We start from the raw sequence: 17,931 nt of genomic DNA on the forward strand, positions 1-17,931 counted from the left end.
AGGTAGCAGGGCCGTTGGAAACCCAAGAGGCTCCTCCCCGGGGCAACCCGACTCAGAAAAACCGTCCGAGAATTAGGCCGATCTATTCACAGCCTGGCTAAGCTTGTTCTAGCTTTTCTGGGCTGCAGGCCTTTTCTCAGGGGCTGGTGGTGTTTGGTGCTGCTCTGCAGAAGTGTAGCCCCTCCAATGGGCAAGCAGGCCTGTGCAGGGACAGCCCCTGCGGTGGTAGGCTTCAGGCAATTGTTGAGGCCAGCCCTCCCGGATGGCAGGCAGCCCCAGGTCCCTGAGAGCATAGGGCGTGGCGGGGGTGGGGGAGGGGATGCGCTGGAAGCACAGCTTTCAGCTAGCTAGCGGGCCTGTAAGCTTGCTGTGGTGTGGGGGGTATTCTATGGGGACCCACCCCTTCTTCTCTCCCCTCCCCAGCACGGGCGCAGATCAGGCTCTTCTCCCAGGTTCCCTCTGAGGCGGCTTTCCACTTCCCCGCTCCTAGAGTATTGTTCCCTTCCTCTGTGACAGCTTTGTTTTCTAGTCTCCCAGGCAGTCTCTGCCCCTTCAAATGGTTTCTAGACCTCCCAAGCAGTTTCCGCTCTGCCCCGCCCCCCTAGCCCGGGGACTAATCTCTGGAGCCGAGGTCTTGGTTCCCAGCCCCCACCCAGGCATCGCAGGGCCCTTTCTCAGGGATTAACCTTCGGAGGCGAGGTTTCGGTGTTCAGCCCCCACCCAGGCATCCCCCAGCCCTTTCCCGGGGACTAACCTCTGGAGCCGAGGATTCGGTGCCCAGCCCCCACCCAGGTGTCTCAATTTTGGTGACTGTGCCCGTAGTTCAGATGGTCCGTTGGGTTCTTGATCGGCTTTTCCGTACTCCAACTTACTGCTACACTCTTCTCTGCATCTGGAGATTCCTCCGGTTCATTTGATCTTTCGCCCGGTAGGTGACTTTCCAGGGTGCGGGATCCCTTTCTCCTCCGCAGTTCCCTTTTGGGAGCGCCCGTCCCGCTTGGATTCACCTTCTCTCACTCTCCTCTTTTCTCCCGTTCTGCCCAATAATGTCACGAACTTCTTGCTGTTATTGGAGTTTAGGTTCCTCTGCCAGCGATTGGTTGCTGTTCTGTGGGAGTCATTTATTCTGTAGATGTGCTCTTTTTGTTGTGTTTGTGGGAGAGGGTGAGCGTGTCCCCCTACTCCTCCACCATCTTGTCCTCTTCTCCCCCCTTTCTAACAGTCAAGGAGACTCAAAGTGAAATAGTTGGTGCAAGTGCATATTAAACTAATACCTCCTATCCAGAAACAAGAGCACACAGAAGTTAACCTCTGACCTAAAGGCTAAGTTTAGGTCTAAAAGGAAAGGAATTCTCTCTAAGATTATTGGAAAAAAAAAACAAATCGAATGCTATTCCATTTATTCAGTAAGTGAGTATTCATCATTGATATACTTAACTGTCTGGGAAAACTAATAACTGAAGAATTTCTGAGGGCTTTTTTTGGAAAAAAAAATATCATTTCAAATTTAAAGAGAGACAGTGAATGGGATTCTTTTTAATTTATCCAGCAATAGGGTTGTAGAGTTTCAAGCACACACATTTCCATCAAACACCTGACCTCCTCAAAAGCTGGTACATTCTCACACATTTATCAAGAAATAGTTCAGATTTTTCAGCTTTCCTTAGTTTCAGGGAAAGGTCCTGACATCTATTTTTGCATATGACTCTGATTGGCTTCAGTGGGAGTCCTTCACACAATTCAGTAGTAGAAAATGACCCCTAGCCTAGCAGACTATGCCCCCTTACATATTGTATAGCTTTCAATTCCCGACATTTTATTTTCTAAATCATTTGCTCAGCTCTTCTGAGCTTTCTGTACATATTCTCTAATATTTTAGAGCATAAAGTTCAAAGCTTGGGAAAACCATTTTTAATATATCTTTAACATAGTCACCATGGTCTAAAGTACCTAGAAGTTCTAAGCCATGTTACTGGCACTGACTTTCCAAAAGAAAAATGATAAATTATACCAGTCTCAAGATTAATTCAGTCTCTAGTGTTAATGAGAATAAGCAGTTGTATACTTTCAGTCTGTTGCTGACAGGAACAAATGTGATTTGTTCTTTTCACAGGAATTTGTCATTTAGGAGGAGTTCTGCTTCAAGTAACAAAATACGAGAATTAAATTGGCTTGAACATTAAGGATATTTTAGTAACTCACTTATCAAGATTCTTTGAAGTAGGTTTCAGAGGTGGTTAAGACAGCGGCTCAGAAATGTCAGGATTCTGGGTTGGCTTACCTGGTACTTTGTTGGCTCTTCCCTCATGGTCACAAAATGGCTGCAGCACCTCCAAGCCTCTTGCTCTCAGACTACATGTCCCAAGGCAGAAAAGAAGAGTGTGGGCTTCACTTTATGGTTTATTCCCTGGAGCAGAGGGCGTGAGTGGAATTCCACCCTTATCTGCTCACATTTTAGTCATATACTTAAAGAAAATCAGGGTTTTGTTTGTAATGAAGTAGACTTGGTAATGTCTACAGCTGGACCTCCTTGCTCCACCACAGAAGCCACTTTTATCAGGTATTCTGTGTAATAACTTTTGGGGTAGTCACATATGTACAGAAAGTTCCCGACAAACGTATACAGTGTGTATGTGTAGCAGGGTGGTGTCCTAGTACTCAACAAGCTTTTTCTCCAGTCAAAAGACCCCAGTTTTAAATAAGGCACCACAGTCAGAGACGCTGGGGTGACATGGAATACCTCAAATACACATCATTAACTTCACTTTAACATTAACCCTAGAATTAGTGAATATATTACTTAACTATGCATCCATTTACATAAATGACAATGGTATAGACTTTGCAAAATATTCAATATGCTCGCAATAAGTGAATCTTATGGTATGTGAATTATACCTTTCTAAAGCTGCACCACCACCTCCACCTCACCCCCACAAATAAAAGGTAATGGAGTTTCTGCATTGGTACTTTCTTGGAATATCTGCCTTTGGAACCAGCCATGACATTATAAGGAAGGCCCAGGACTGATGGAGGGGCTGCACATAGATGTTTCAACCAAAGCCCCAGCCAGGCCTTCAGCTGACAGCCAGTGTCATCACTACACGAAAGAGTGAGCAAGCCTCCAAATGATTCTAGCCTCAGCTGAAGCTTCAGATATAAGAAACAAGCCATCCCTGTTGAGCACTATCTGAATTTCCAGACCCACGGAAACCATGAGAGATAATAAGTGATGATTGTTGCTTTAGGCCACAAAGTTTTGGAGGAATTTGTTACATCAATAGATAACTGATGCTAATGAAATCACAACACAAATAAATTTAAAATGAAATGTAAAATGAAAATGCCTCTGGAGCAGTAAGTACATCATTAGGGGATGAATTTATTTCTCACAATAAATCCATAAAAATTCAGGGAGTCAGGGTAAATAGGTGTTTGGGACGATTAAACGAGATGATGCATGTTAAATACTTAGCCTAGGGTCTGATTCAATACATGTTGGTTAGTGTTGTTACTATCAGAAAATACTTTGATTACCGGAAACAGAATGGCCCCAAGTTATCTCCACCTTAAAGTTGCCACTTAACCCACTGATTTTAGAGACAGAGAAATAGTAAGTCTTTTGCAGTCCTCTTTGTCAACATATCATCTATGAAGTACAAGCATCTTTGTCCACATTTTCTAATTCTTAATTAGTTGCTCAAAATCACTTGTTGAAAATAATCATAAAATCAAGAAGTGAAGTTGCTGATAAACAGCTGAAGGATGAGGTTTTCATTTATTTCTGGTAATTTATGGCATATGATGGTCTAAATATTATTTCATTTGATACCTTCATTGCTTCAGAGGCAGTTTTTTTTTTTGCATGACTATCAGACAATAGCTTTTGCTAACATGCTATTTGCTATTTTAGAGAACAAGTAAAGCCAAGAATCAAAATATAAACAATCTAAAATAAGGAGTGGAAGAAGAAAGTTGACTTCTTTTCTTCCATTTCAGTTATTGCATGTCTGTGGTCTGAGAAGCTTCTCAGTAAGCCAGCAGGTTGATAAGCAGCTTCAAGCAGCCATGGCCTTTGCTGTTAGCCACAGAGGACACTGAGAATTGGATCCAGTGTCTGAATATCTAAGACAGATATCTTTTGTTGCACTTCACTGAATGACTTGAGATGTGAACAAAAAGGCAGGCTGACTTCTAGTACGAAACAAGCATGCATTTGAAACTTTGCATGTTCACTGTGTCATTCTGCTACTTCAAGGGCATCAGCGAAGAATGCCATCTGAGGAGATTTATAAAAAAGACCATCTTTCTTAAGATTTAGCATAGAGTCTTATCTGTATCTTATCCATCTTGTTGTCCCTAGTGATCACAAGAGGTACTCAAAAAATGTATGCTGAACTGAATTAAAGTACCAGGTCAGAAAGTAGACTCGAAATGTTCAAAAGAATACTTTACAGACCACTGAGCATAAAGTGGTATTTCTCTCCTAAGCTCAATAAAACTACACTATGCTTTTCTCACTCTCTCCAGACCTTTTCCATCTGAGACTACATGGTATACATAGCGTGGTAGATCAGTGCAAGATGTCTGCAGCACGATGGTGGAGTTCAAATCCCAGATCTGCCACTTTTCTGTGTTACCTTGGACAAGGTCACCTGCCATCTCTTACTTCAATACTTCATTTGCAAATGGAGAGAAGCAGGGCCTGTTAGGGTTATTGTGAGGAATAAAGCCATAGGCATTTATAAAAGTATATAGATGGACACAATCACATGCTAGTCAATAAATGATAGCTATAATGATAAGCATCCAACCTGGTATGGTTCAGGGTATATGCAGCCCAGCCCAGGTCCTAATTACTCCCCTTTGCCAAACTAGTTAAGAAGCCACACAGATGCTGCAGCTCAGAATGCTTTTTGCACTTACTCTGAGAAGGATGACTGGAGAAGATTTTCTTTCCTCCAAAGTTCTAGCCAGCATGATAGATGAAGAATCACACCCATGGGTCCCAGCTGTAAAGAAAAACACAGTCATTTTATTTCATGGGCAGTTATTTTCCTGCCAGTTTGGTTTTAATTTAGTGTCAAATATGCCCCCAAAATTCAACAAGCCCTTGATTTTCCTTAGCAAATTATGCTGTTTTAACCAAACTTCCCCCAAATCATCACTAGCCACACTCAGGAACACTTCATTTTGTTTATTTTTAAACAATGTATTATAAAGGCTTGAAATGCTGCCATCTAGAGACAACAATTTCCTAAATGTTATGAAGGCAGTGATCATGAAAGATCACTAAAACAGAACTTGGACATGCATTCTACATGTCATATTTAAATTCTATCATGTAAACTGGTTATTTACCTATTTTGCGTAAAATAAATAGGATCAAGAAAAAAGCCAAAGTAATTAAATGTAGAAATAAATAGCATCCTTCATAATTAGTTAAATCAGTTGTCCATTACAAGCAGTGTTCTGCTTTTGTTTTTATGACTGGAATAATCCTTTACTCAGCACAGAATGGGAATGAATAGGAGTGAGAACATCTTGCCTTCCAGCCCACTACCCATGTCTGGGGATCACAGTTCCACCTACTCTGCCCTGATAAACCACATACTTCTCCAGGAGATCAGAGACCAGATGGTACATGCATGGGGTGGTTCCCAGAGCTCCAGGCTTTGTGCAGCTCTCTCAAGTTCTTTTTTTCGTTTTCTTTTTATGGCCACACCCATAGCATGTTGAAGTTTCCAGGGTCAAGACTGAATCTGAGCTGCATCTGCAGCAACACTGGGTCCTTTAATCCACTGTGCCACGAGGATCCAAAATCCTTTAACCCACACCTCTGCAGGGATCCAGCTGCTGCAGGCAGGTTCTTAACCCACTGTACCACGGCAGGAACTCCTCTCTCAAGTCCTCTGTGCACATATGTTTGGGCAAACTATTTTCAGTGTTTAATTACTGACATTACATGGTGGAAGATAGGACATAAGCAGCTAGTTAAGTTCTTTGGTTACAATTAGAAATTTCATGAGGATCAGAAGAAAAAAATTTAACTTGCTATTTCTATCCCACAAGAAAGAATATTTGCTAACACTATTATTACTCAAAGAATAAAACTCCAACCACAAATACATTGTTTTCTACATTTTCCATTACTATGTGACCAGTGCCTCCTTCACAGCCTTCAAATTTCTTGCTGACGTGTTGCTTTTGGAAACTATTACTGTCTTAGATTCTTATTAAGCAAACTTCATCTTTTCATTGTTTTCACCACTATTTCCTCCCTATACTCTGGTCCACTTTGTATTCATCTATAAACTCTTGGAGTAGAATCATTCCACAGCTATGTGCAATTGTCCCACCTATAATGAGAATAGAATAAAACAGTCATGGAAATAGCAGAGCTATGTTTAGGTCATTTGAAAGAAAAGTGGAAAAAAATACTAAAAATTTTAATATTTAGGAAAAAATATTAAAACATTTAATTCCCATGGGGTTTTGTGGCTCGGAAGATTAAGGACATAATGTTGTCTCTGCGAGAATGGGGGTTCCATCCCTAACCTCGCTCAGCAGGTTAAGGATCCGGCGTTGCAGTGGCTGTGGTGTAAGCCGGCAGCTGCAGCTCCTATTTGACCCTTAGCCTGGGAACTTCCATGTGCCACGGGTGCGGCTCTAAAAAGACAAAAAAAAATAAAAATAAAAATTAATTCCCCAAAAATGTTTTAGCTACAGTCCAACCTGTACTTGGAAATCCAAAAAAAAAAAAAAAAAAAAAAAAAAAAAGAATGAAAGTCAGCATGACTTTCATTAGACTCTGGGCCAAGTGGCAACCCAATTGCACAATTATCAAGAAGTGGTATGATCATACAACTCTCCCCCTGTTTAGCGGCTAAACACTCATATAGTATATAATGCATTCAAAGGTGAGATATAAACTTGGACCTCAATGTTCACAAGAAGCTAGGATTTGAATATGTACATCAAAACACAACCACAATAAAATTACAGATTCCAATTAGAAATAGGCATTGCAATAAGATAATACTGTATCACATTTGTTCTGGAAGGCTGGAAAAAGAACAAGGAAAATGTAAATGATAAGAAGTTTCTCTAATTTTTTTCTCCCTGTATTATCATGGTTTTGCTCTGCTATAGTCAAACTTGGGATTATTCTATTCTTTTGAAGAAAATGCAAATCAGGTTCTAGTTTGGCAAACTCCATACTGAAGTGAATATTTGAAGCAATTTATATGTAGTGCTTTTTGAATACTTTTTGTTAATATTCTACTTCAAATAGGTAGACAAAATATATGAGGAAAGGATTCATAAGTTATGTGAATGTGAAAAAAGGGAAAAATATCAGGAAGCACAGCAATGCATTCTAGAGATCAAAAACCCAGATACACACACACACATACACACTCACAAGTGCAAGTGAAAAAATCAGAAAAAGACTCATGACACAGTAAGACATCTCTAAGCCACGGAGAGATGCTGATAAAAGCCACCATATGAATACTTTCATATTCATCCCTCACATTTAAAAGTGAGAAGCTTTCTTTTCATGGAAATTAAAAATTTATTCATGTAAAATCTCAGAACAAAAAGAGGATGAAGGACAGAAAAACTGGGAATGGTTAAGTAATGGGGTCTTACTGTACAGCACAGGGAACTATGTCCAATGTCTTGGGTTAGAAAATGATGGGAGAAAGTATGAAAAAAAAGGATGTATATATACATGTGTGATGGGCTGTCTTTGCTGCACATCAAAAATTGAAGGAACACTGTAAATCAACTATAATTTAAAAATTTTTGAAAAACTTTTCCATCTCTGAATGGATGGCTCTTCCCTCCACACTCCTTAAAAGTTAGTGGAGAACAATTATCTTAGAATTTACACATATTGAGAATGGCCTGGCCAAAGATTTGTCCAGCTTCTAACAAAGAGGACTTTTTTGCAAGAGAATTCCTAATTTCTTTTCATGGCTCTTCTAAAGCTACGTTTTTATGTTAAGAGTAGAAAATAATGCAAAGGCTATGCCTTAAAAATTAGTGAACTTTCAGAGTTCCCATTGTGATTCAGTGGATTAAGAACCCAGGATAGTCTCTCTGAGGCTGCATGTTCAATCCCTGGCTTCGCCCACTGGGTTAGGGGCCTGGTGTGGCCACAAGCTGCAGCGTAAGTCACAGATGTGGCTCAGATTTGGTGTTGCTGTGGCTGAGGCTTAGGCTTCAGGTGCAGCTCCAATTCAACCCCCTGCCTGGGAACTTCCATATGCTGCAGGTGCAGCCATAAAAAGAAAAAATTCTTAATTATTTTTATGCATATAAAATTACTTTGATGCATGGAATGATTCATTTAACAGTCAGTAATTCTAACCATTCACAATGTATCCAAATTGTGTTGGGTTTGTAGAATTATGGGTAATATTAAAAGATATCTTCACTCACCAAATCCTAACTCGTGTGATCCAAAACAATATAAAAATGTTGAAAATGAAATCAGAATTCAACTATTTTCTAGCATTTTCATCCACAACAATATAAGAAATCATATCCAGCCTAATGATTACCAAGTTTTTCTACAAAATGATTCAACATGTGATATCATTATGTCATTAAATGACAAAGTCCTATCCATACCGCTCCCAGGACCTCCTTTGACAGAGCTTCACTGATACAGTAGGGTGACATAGGCAAGGCAGAGTAGAATTCATAGAAATTCCATTGACTGTGAATGCCCACTATCATCATGGAACCAGATGATACAATATCACAAGAAAAGCTCAAAAGAATAAATTTTTTCTCTTTTCTTTTTCATGTTAATGTGAGAAAAAGTATATATATACATGACTGGATCACTTTGCTGTATAGTAGGAAATTGACAGAACACTGTAAACCAACTATAATGGAAACAAATAAAAACCATTAAATTAAAAAAATGAAAAAAAAAATCTTCTCCAATTCTCTCCCAGTTTAGTTCCTAGCCCCATCTCCCACATTTCATAGTAAATAAAGCTGTTATCAAGAAAAGTCAAAGAAAAGAGTTTTGATACTTCTTTTAAAGAGTTCCATCTGATGTGCTTATCTGGCCATGTCCCATTTTGCCAATTAGCACTATAAAGTTTCCAGATTCATGCAGGTGTTCTTGATATTTTGGTATCTGAGTTACATAAATTTTTCATAGCAAGTAAGTAAAGATAAAAATGTACCTCCACTTTATCACAAAGAAGGTTGAAATAAGCCCAAAGCCAAAATGAAATGCAGAATGAAAGCCTCTATGGAGGCATTATTAATTTATTTTCATTAATAAAAAAATTAAATTTTGAGAGAAAGTTTCTATCTGCCATGAACAAAGGAGAGATAATAAAGTCATGCCAATGACAGATTTTTAAATTCTGAGTCCCTTCTCCTGGGATCCAGTACAGTTCATGCAGTATGAGTTCTAGACTATTAAGAAGATATAACTATATGATTACTAATAGATCAGAACTAAAGTCACATAAAATTTCTTGATCAAAAATTCACAGATACTCACCAATGTGTAATATTCTCACCAAAACAGCTCCACAATGAATAACATTAGCATTTCCTTCTCTGCTTTAAAACGTAAACTGTAGTAAATGGCACTTACTCTTTCCTCACATAAAACTGCTTTATTCAAATTCTTCCCTGGTTACCAAAAGCAAAATAAGAGGACTCTTCTCCCCTCCACTCCATGTAACCAGTCACAATCAGATTAATTTTCATGAACTATGTCTGACATGTCACTTTTCTTCTCAACCACATCCAGGGGCTTCCTCACAAAAGATGAAGTAACTTAACCTGCCTCCATGCCTCCCATAGGCTTTGCCCAATTTGCCTTTCCTGTCTTAGACCCTTGTGCCTGGCCTCTCAAAGCCTCTTTTCTAGTTGGGCTTGTTAGCCCTTTGTTTCAAGCACAATGTGTAGATTCACTATGGCACAACACTGTCCCCCAATTTTCTTCACTTGGAATGAGTTCTCATTCTTTACTCTACCAGTCTAAACCCTGCCCATGATTTCAGGTTCAGGGAAAGTCACATGTTCTCTCTGAAGCTCTCCCTAATCTGTCCATCTCACAGTTATCTATATTTTCTAGGACTTGTATTACATTTATTATCTTTGCTAACCAATTAATATTTTTAATATTTCTTGTATTTTTCATTAAGTACTTGAATATTTACATCTCTCTCCACACATATTTGGCTTTAATAAGGATAGAGGGCACCTTTTAATATTGCTTTTGCCTTTAATTGTCCTTCCCCAGAGTACTGCACATAGCAGGTGCTCAACGAGTTCTTAATTCATTCAAAATAAACTCAAACAGCAACACAAGGGATTTGTGCTACATATAAAGCATTCCTTTCCAGAGAAAGCTGCTAAGCATTGCTCTAAGTTGCCAAGAGGAATACTGTCCCCTGGGTGTCATTAAAAATAGATACACACTATTTTGTGCTGGATGATATAAAGGAAAGTGATAACTCAGGAAAGAAATAACCAGGGGTGTACTGGCCCCAGTTCTCCTGTTCATTATTCTTTATCTATTTCACTGCCTTCCAGACTGTAAACATCCAAAAGAAAGATAATTTAGTACCTGGATGTGCACTTTCATTTCCAGTGTGTAGGGAATAAAGTAAACCAGTAACAATAGTGAGTTCTACTTGTAGTTCTAAAGTTAGGCCTGACAAATTAGTGAAAAGTTCTAACAGACAATATAGCAATATCACATTATATGAGATAGTTTTAACACTACACATTTTCTACTGAAAAGCAGTAGCCAGCTCCAACTACCAGCACATCTCTGCTTCATCCTTATAATCCCACCTCTATTGTCATCAACTCTGCTTTTTTGATTAGTCTGCTAGATCATTTAAATTTAATGCCATTAAGGATATGGTTGATTTAAGTATGCCACTTTACTACTTGGTTGCTATTTGTCCTGTTTTTTGATTCTCTGTTCCTGATTTCCTGCATCTCTTGGGAGGAAGGAGGAGTTAAATAATTTTAGTATTTCACTTTAATTGGTATATTGACTTTTTTTAACTAGACCTACCTATTTATATTACTTGGGTGCCATTATTCCAGGGAATAATTTATCACAATCTACTTAGATTTTATAGTGTGTTAATTAATGTAAAATAAAAAATCTTATAGAAACAAAATTCCATTTAACTCTCTCCTATTTTTGTGCTATTGTTCTCTTATAATTTATTCATGTTTTACAAACCTCAGTTATCTTGTAAAAGAAATAAAAGAAAAACATAGTCTTTTATATTTATGTAGATATTTGCCGTTTCTTTATCCTTTCTTCCTCGCAAGAGATCCAGTTTTCATCAGTTGTTAGTTCCCTCTAGCTGGAGGAACATCCTTAAGTATTGCTTGAAAGCGCAGGTCTGATGAGAACTAATTCTCTCAGCTTTCATTTATCTGAAATATTTTGCCCTCATTTTTGAAGAATATTTTCACTGGATATAGAATCACAGATTGGTTGTTATATTGTTTTCAATTTCAATACTTTATAGATGTCATTCTACTGCCTTCAGTCCGCCAACGTTTCTGTTGATAAGGTGGCTACCATTCATGTCACTATTCCTGTACATGTAATGCATCTTATTTCTCTGAACACTTCCAAAATTTAAACATATGCTTGCTTTTCAAAACTTTAACTATGATGTGTCTAAGGTGTGGTTCTCTTTGCATTTGTCTTGTTTGGAGTATTCTGAACTTCCTGGGATCTATAAACTGATGTTTTTCACTTAATGTGGGCCATTATTTTTTCAAACTTTTTCTTTCTCCATTCTATGTCCTCTCTTTTCCTAGAACTCGTTAGACATACACTGGATCACTTGTTATTATTCCAGAAACCACTGAAGTTGTGCTATTTTTCTCAGTTTTTGTTTTCCTTCTTTTCCTTCAGATAGTCCTTCTTCATAATTTTTATGGACTTGTTTTCTAGTCACGGACTTTCTTCTGCTTTATCCAATTTGCTGTTGAGTCAATTCAGTGATTTTTTTTTATTTCAGAAAATAGACTTTTCAACTCTAAAATTTCCTGTTTTCTTTCCTTACTGAGATTTTTCATCTATTCCTTTTTTATAATCATTGTTTCCCTTAGGTCATTTAACATGTTTACAAAATCAAGTTTAAAGTCCTCATATGCTACTGACAGAGGAGTAGATTAAAAAGATGTGGTATATATACACAATGGAATATTACTCAGCCATTAAAAGGAATGAAATACTGGCATTTTTAGCAACATGGATGGACCTAGAAATTATCATGCTAAGTGAAGTCAGTCAGACAATGAGACATCAACATCAAATGCTTTCACTGACATGTGGAATCTGAAAAAAAACACAATAAACTTCTTTGCAGAACAGATACTGACTCACAGACTTTTAAAAACATGGTTTCCAAAGGAGACAGTTCGGGGTGGGGGGGTGAGAGGATGTGCTGGGGTTGTGGGATGGAAATCCTATAGAACTGGATTGCGATGATCATTGTACAACTATCAATGTAATAAATTCATTGAGTAATTAAAAATAATAAAATTTTAAAAAATTAAAAAATAAAGTCATATGCTAATTTTAATATCTGATTAATCTGATTTTTCCCCTTAATTATAAGTCACATACTACTTCTTCTCTGTATATCTAGAAATTTTTCTATCACATGTTGTGCCTCATTGTAGAAATGCTATAATCTATTTTCTTTCCCAGAAGACTGTTGGTTTTTGTTATAGAAGTGAGTTAAATTACTGGATGATCACCTAGAACTTGTGGAGGCTTGGTGCTATGTTTAGCTAAGGTAGGTAGGTGGATTACCCTAGGAGTTTACCAAACTCCCTAGTTTGAAAGAACTCAAACTCCTAACTCTGTATTTTCTGCCTTGAGAAGCATCTAACATCTCTAAGTTTTTCATCCTTTCAGCAACTATTCCCTAGTGGGTTTCTTGGAGTCTCTCCCATGCTTGCATAGTCCAGAGGTCAACTAAGCATTTGGAGAGAGTTCATCCTCTTATTTTTGTGTCTCCTTCTCTAAAAATTCCTCCTTTACAGTGTGTCCTCCTAAATTTTTAGTCACTCTGGCATTCCTGAACACTAACCTTTCATTTCTCAAGCCAATAGGGTTTTGACATTTTGCTTAAATCTAAATGTTCTTATTATGCAGATAGCAGAGTGACTTGTGTAAAAATGGGTGTGGAGGGACTCATATAAATGTGAATCTCACTTGTGCATATGTGGTATCTTCTTTTAAGGTTTAAATCTTCTGTATGTTCTGTCTGCTTCTGGTCACTATTGAATGCTTTCAAATTATATACACACAAACGCATATGTATTACAATTGTTATCTGTGGAAAGTTCAGTTTAATTATCTACAATAACTGAGATTCCTCTTCTAACACCCTTGTATAGCTTTGCATTACGTCTAGAATGGTATCCAGATTTCCAAATGTGGCCTTTAGTTACTTAAATAATCTGCCCCTGTCTGTTTCTTCCACTCCATCTTACCTGCTCTCTTATTTGCTCATTAGATTTCACTCACGCCTCAAATCCTTCAACTCGGCAAACAACATACCTGCTTGGGAATTTCAGACATGCTGTTCCCTCTACTATACCAGTGTCTCCCTTACTCCTTATATGGATAACCTCACAACATTTAAATTTTCACCCAAATATCACTTCCACAAAGACAGTGAGCTGATTTCACAGATTACTTTAGTCAAGTACTACATTATGAATGGTGAAACTGAAGTACCTTTCCCCTTATTGGCTTAGAGAAAACTGTCAACCAGGATTCAATCCGCCACCATTACCAACACATCTTAAAAGAAGGAGACTGCAGAATTCCTTTCTTGAGTGACCATGCCTAGGATAAAGATCTAACAGAGTCCTCATAACTAGTGTTTGGCTGTAAAACTGCCCAGCGTGATCACACTACAGAGAAGCCTACCAGTTGATAGTCTAGTCTACATATACACATAGAAAGCATTCAGTCAGCTTCCAGTCACTCTGATATGTGAGCACCAGTCAGGGAGCACCAGACTATTAAGGAAAAGTCCAGGATAGAGGGCAGAAAACAGCACGATCTGAAAAAAAAAAAAAAAAAAAAACTTGCAGAAACCAGAAATTCTAGATAAAAACCCTTTTTAAAAAACCTCTCACTAATGTACTCAGAACTAAGCTTTGCTTCTATAATGAGATAAAATAGGAAATTTTAACTGAGACACAAAGATAAGGTGAACAATGAATATCAAAATGAGTTCAGGGACAATATCCAATAGAACTTAAACATTTCAAAGTAGTATAGTCAAGAATTAGACACTGATTATTCTAAAACTCATGGGAAGATTAATGGGCTATCAGTGAGATTGGAAAAAGCATTTGGGAGGATTTGGGGAGCAAAGAGTTGCTGGGATGCTGTGAGCCAAGGAGAAGACAGAGAGTCTTCAACAGAAGCACCTGAAGGCTCGATATGTGCCCAGAGTTGGGGAGATCCAATGGACTGATAAGTGACTCCTGCCCAGGTACTCTTGTGGGCAAGAGAAGGAAAGATCCTACTGCTTTAGGGTTAGCCTGCATAAAGATGCATGTCTATTTTCTGTGGACAGATGTGGCCACATGCTAGAAGTAACAAGCTTGAGAGTTGTCTTATGTATTGTCCAAAATTGTCACCTAAGAGGGGAAACTGGCCTTAGCAGAGGAGTTGGAGATAGGCAGCTACACTCTTAGTGGCTGAGTGCTCTATTCAAGGGTGTGACTGCTTGAATAGAGTATGCCAGTCTAAGTCAAGAGGGAGGCACACCAAGGAACTTGGTCTCCAAATAATCTACTGAACCATTCATGGTGGTGGGTCGGGGTGGGGGGAATCAACATTAAATTTCTTCAAGGGTCAGATGAAGTCATATTTCAATGAACTAATAGTAGAATGATTGCCCAGTTGTTCAAGGAATACAGGTGTTGTGTGATTACATGCCATTTTTGCTTTTTATATGTTTCACCCAAGGATAATTAAAGTTTCTTTATTAGAAAGGACAAGAAGCCAAACATTTATCTAACATTTACTATATTCCAGGCACCTTATATAAACTCCATATTAATTTATTTTATCTTCCCATAAATCCTATTATAAAGGTTACGTTATTATCACCATTTTACAGATGAAGAATCTGAAAGCCAGAAAGGTTAAGTATTACTAAAGTCACACAGCTGCTAAGTGGCACAGCCAGAGTTTAAGAACCTTAGTCTAGCTCTACAGCCTGTGCTCTTAATCAATATAAATTATGGTTAGCTCCCTCATTCTAGATGAATATAGTACATCTCTGACTATAACACATACTAATAACAATACTATTCTGAAATGGGACCTAATCAAACTTATAAGTTTTTGTACAGCAAAGGAAACCATAAACAAAATGAAAAGACAACCTACAGAATGGGAGAAAATATTTGCACATGATGTGACCAACAAGGGCTTAATTTCTAAAATACGCAAACAGCTCATACAATTCAACAACAACAAAACAAACAACCCAATCAAAAAATGGGCAGAAGACCTAAGTATACGTCACTCCAAAGCAGAAATACTATTCTGACATTTTCAACTTGACTAAGCCACTTTCAAAAGGAATAAATTTCTATTGTTGTCAGTAGTCTTTATATTTATTACCTTTCTTAAAAATAAAGCAAAAGAAATCTGCACAACTCAAGGACTATTGTTATTACCATGGAATTAGCCTTTGGAGACAATAAGTAAATTATTAGTTTGATTAAAAGATTCTTGGTAGAGATAAGATTGAGGTCATATGCATCATAATTTAGAGTTGAGTTTGATAAGGGCTGCGTTTTAAACATGTACGACACATTAAAAAACAAACATGGCTTAAGAAGCTAATAAAAAGATTGGAGTTCCCATCATGGCTCAGCAGAAATGAATCTGACTAGGAACCATGAGGTTGCGGGTTCGATCCCTAGCCTCGCTCAATGGGTTAAGGATCCAGCATTGCCATGAGCTGTGGTGTAGGTCTCAGACACAGCTCGGATCTGGCATTGCTATGGGCTCTGCATAGGCTGGAAGCTATAGATCTGATTAGACCCCTAGCCTGGGAACCTCCATATGCCATGGGTGCAGCCCTAAAAAGACAAAAGAAAAAAAAAGCTAATAAAAAGATAGCAATTTTTTTACTTGGAGGTTACTGTTTTGAACAGAGTTTGTTTTCGATATAAGTAGCTGCCAATATTCTCAGCTATAAATTTCAGTTTAGGTCATTGAAAACAGACTTAACAGACTTAAGAAAAAAAGGGTAAAATATTTTCCATTCCAATTATCTCTAAAAGACCACACTGTTAGCATTTTAACTGATATTTTTTTTCAAGTCTCTCAGGATATATCACACATCTGGCTTATTGGAAAGATCTAGATTTCCTGATAACCCTAATTAATTTTCATTCATTCATTTATTCAACAAATATTTCTTATGCCGTTTCTGTGTGGTAGGCACATGCTGGGCATGGGAAACCCAAAACTGAATAAGATAAATATAGTTTCTATACTTATGGAGGTTAAGAGTGAATTTCTCACAGTTGTCTAGATTTTCCTATTCCATATACTACTTGTAAGCTGATAAAAATAGATAATCAGGCACATAGGAATGTTATACAAATGATAGTAAGTAGCCTTTGAATGAGGACCTAGGGGGATTTCCCATAATAATAAAGCATATGGGCTTTATGATGTGAAGTTTAAACACTAGGATGTTTATTTTCCTTTCTTTTTGGATGCTCTATTTTTACAGTATACTGCTATCATTGTGTAAGAGGCAGTTTGTCACATTCATAGATAAAAAATTTACTTCCTTTAACCATATTTTCACACCCGTTGATTTTCAGTTACCCACTCCTAGGTGCTGCCTTTTCCTAAGGCAGAAGCCAAAGCAGGGCACAGACTGACTGAAGCAGCATGCTATTGAGGGATTAGCATGTAACAACTGGGTGGTTGTTTGGAAATAGTAGCTTCCTAGCTTGAATCAAAATAATGAATCTAAGAGATTTTTGGTGAGAAGTTTCTTGGCCCTGATAGGATTTTAGTTAGCCTTAAAATATACCTCATGCTAATTAATTCTCACTACCATTTAAAACAAACACCCCAATGTTAAAATAACAAAAGGAAAATATTGGCAACCAATGAAATCCTTAGCACTGAAACTGAAAACAAAACAAGGCCCTCTGTTGCTTAATGTGCTTCATAAACTCCCCCTGAGGGGTCCTAAGCAGTTAGCAGCCTCCAGAGGAGATGTGCTTGCCAAGCAGCTGTGTTAGATGCCAAGGGCACTGGAATCATATCAACACCCTGCTTCCTTTGACTGTGGGTACTTCCCAAACTGAACTCCCTCACCAAACCGTCATTGGAGATGCTCTTTCTTCTGACAGTCTCCAAATTTCACAATTTTTTTTAAAACAATGTCATACCTTGTTTACTTTTTCAACTCATTTTATCTTTTATTGTTTCAGATGCCCCTCATTTCTCCTATTTTCTCTTTTATTTCAGAATCTGCTGAACCAAAGTTATTTATTTATTTTTTTTATCACATGGAACCTGCTGGGAGTGAAATCAGCAAGGATCTCTCCAGCCATACTTAATTTTCTTCACAGCAGGTGCTGTAGTGCTGCAGTGATTCTGGGCAGAAGTGCGGTAGGGCTTTTGTTGTAGCTGCCATGCTAGTTACCAGAAGATCAATAAATGATTAGAACACCTGAAGCAGTGAATGATTCCAGTGGTGTTGAAAAGATATAGGAAATCACTTAAGATTCATACATGCACTTATTCTCTGGCTCTCAAGATTTCAAACTTATTATGCATAGCACATAACCCACTTCCTAATATATTGGTTGAAAGAAGTTTAAGATTGATTTTTC

General features: G+C 38.0%; 1 long non-coding RNA gene across 1 annotated transcript in view; it reads right to left on the minus strand.

Moving 5' to 3' along the window:
* LOC110260380 overlaps window positions 1,099–17,931 on the minus strand; it is a 34,787-nt gene continuing 17,954 nt past the window's right edge. The window contains exons 2-3 of the long non-coding RNA XR_002343615.1: window positions 4,927–5,012; window positions 1,099–2,352 (exon numbers count right to left, since the gene is read on the minus strand). This is a non-coding gene — a long non-coding RNA (uncharacterized LOC110260380). The remainder of the gene's footprint in view (window positions 2,353–4,926; window positions 5,013–17,931) is intronic.

The sequence above is a fragment of the Sus scrofa genome, chromosome 1 (assembly GCF_000003025.6).
Source record: "Sus scrofa isolate TJ Tabasco breed Duroc chromosome 1, Sscrofa11.1, whole genome shotgun sequence".
Classification (NCBI taxonomy): domain Eukaryota; kingdom Metazoa; phylum Chordata; class Mammalia; order Artiodactyla; family Suidae; genus Sus; species Sus scrofa.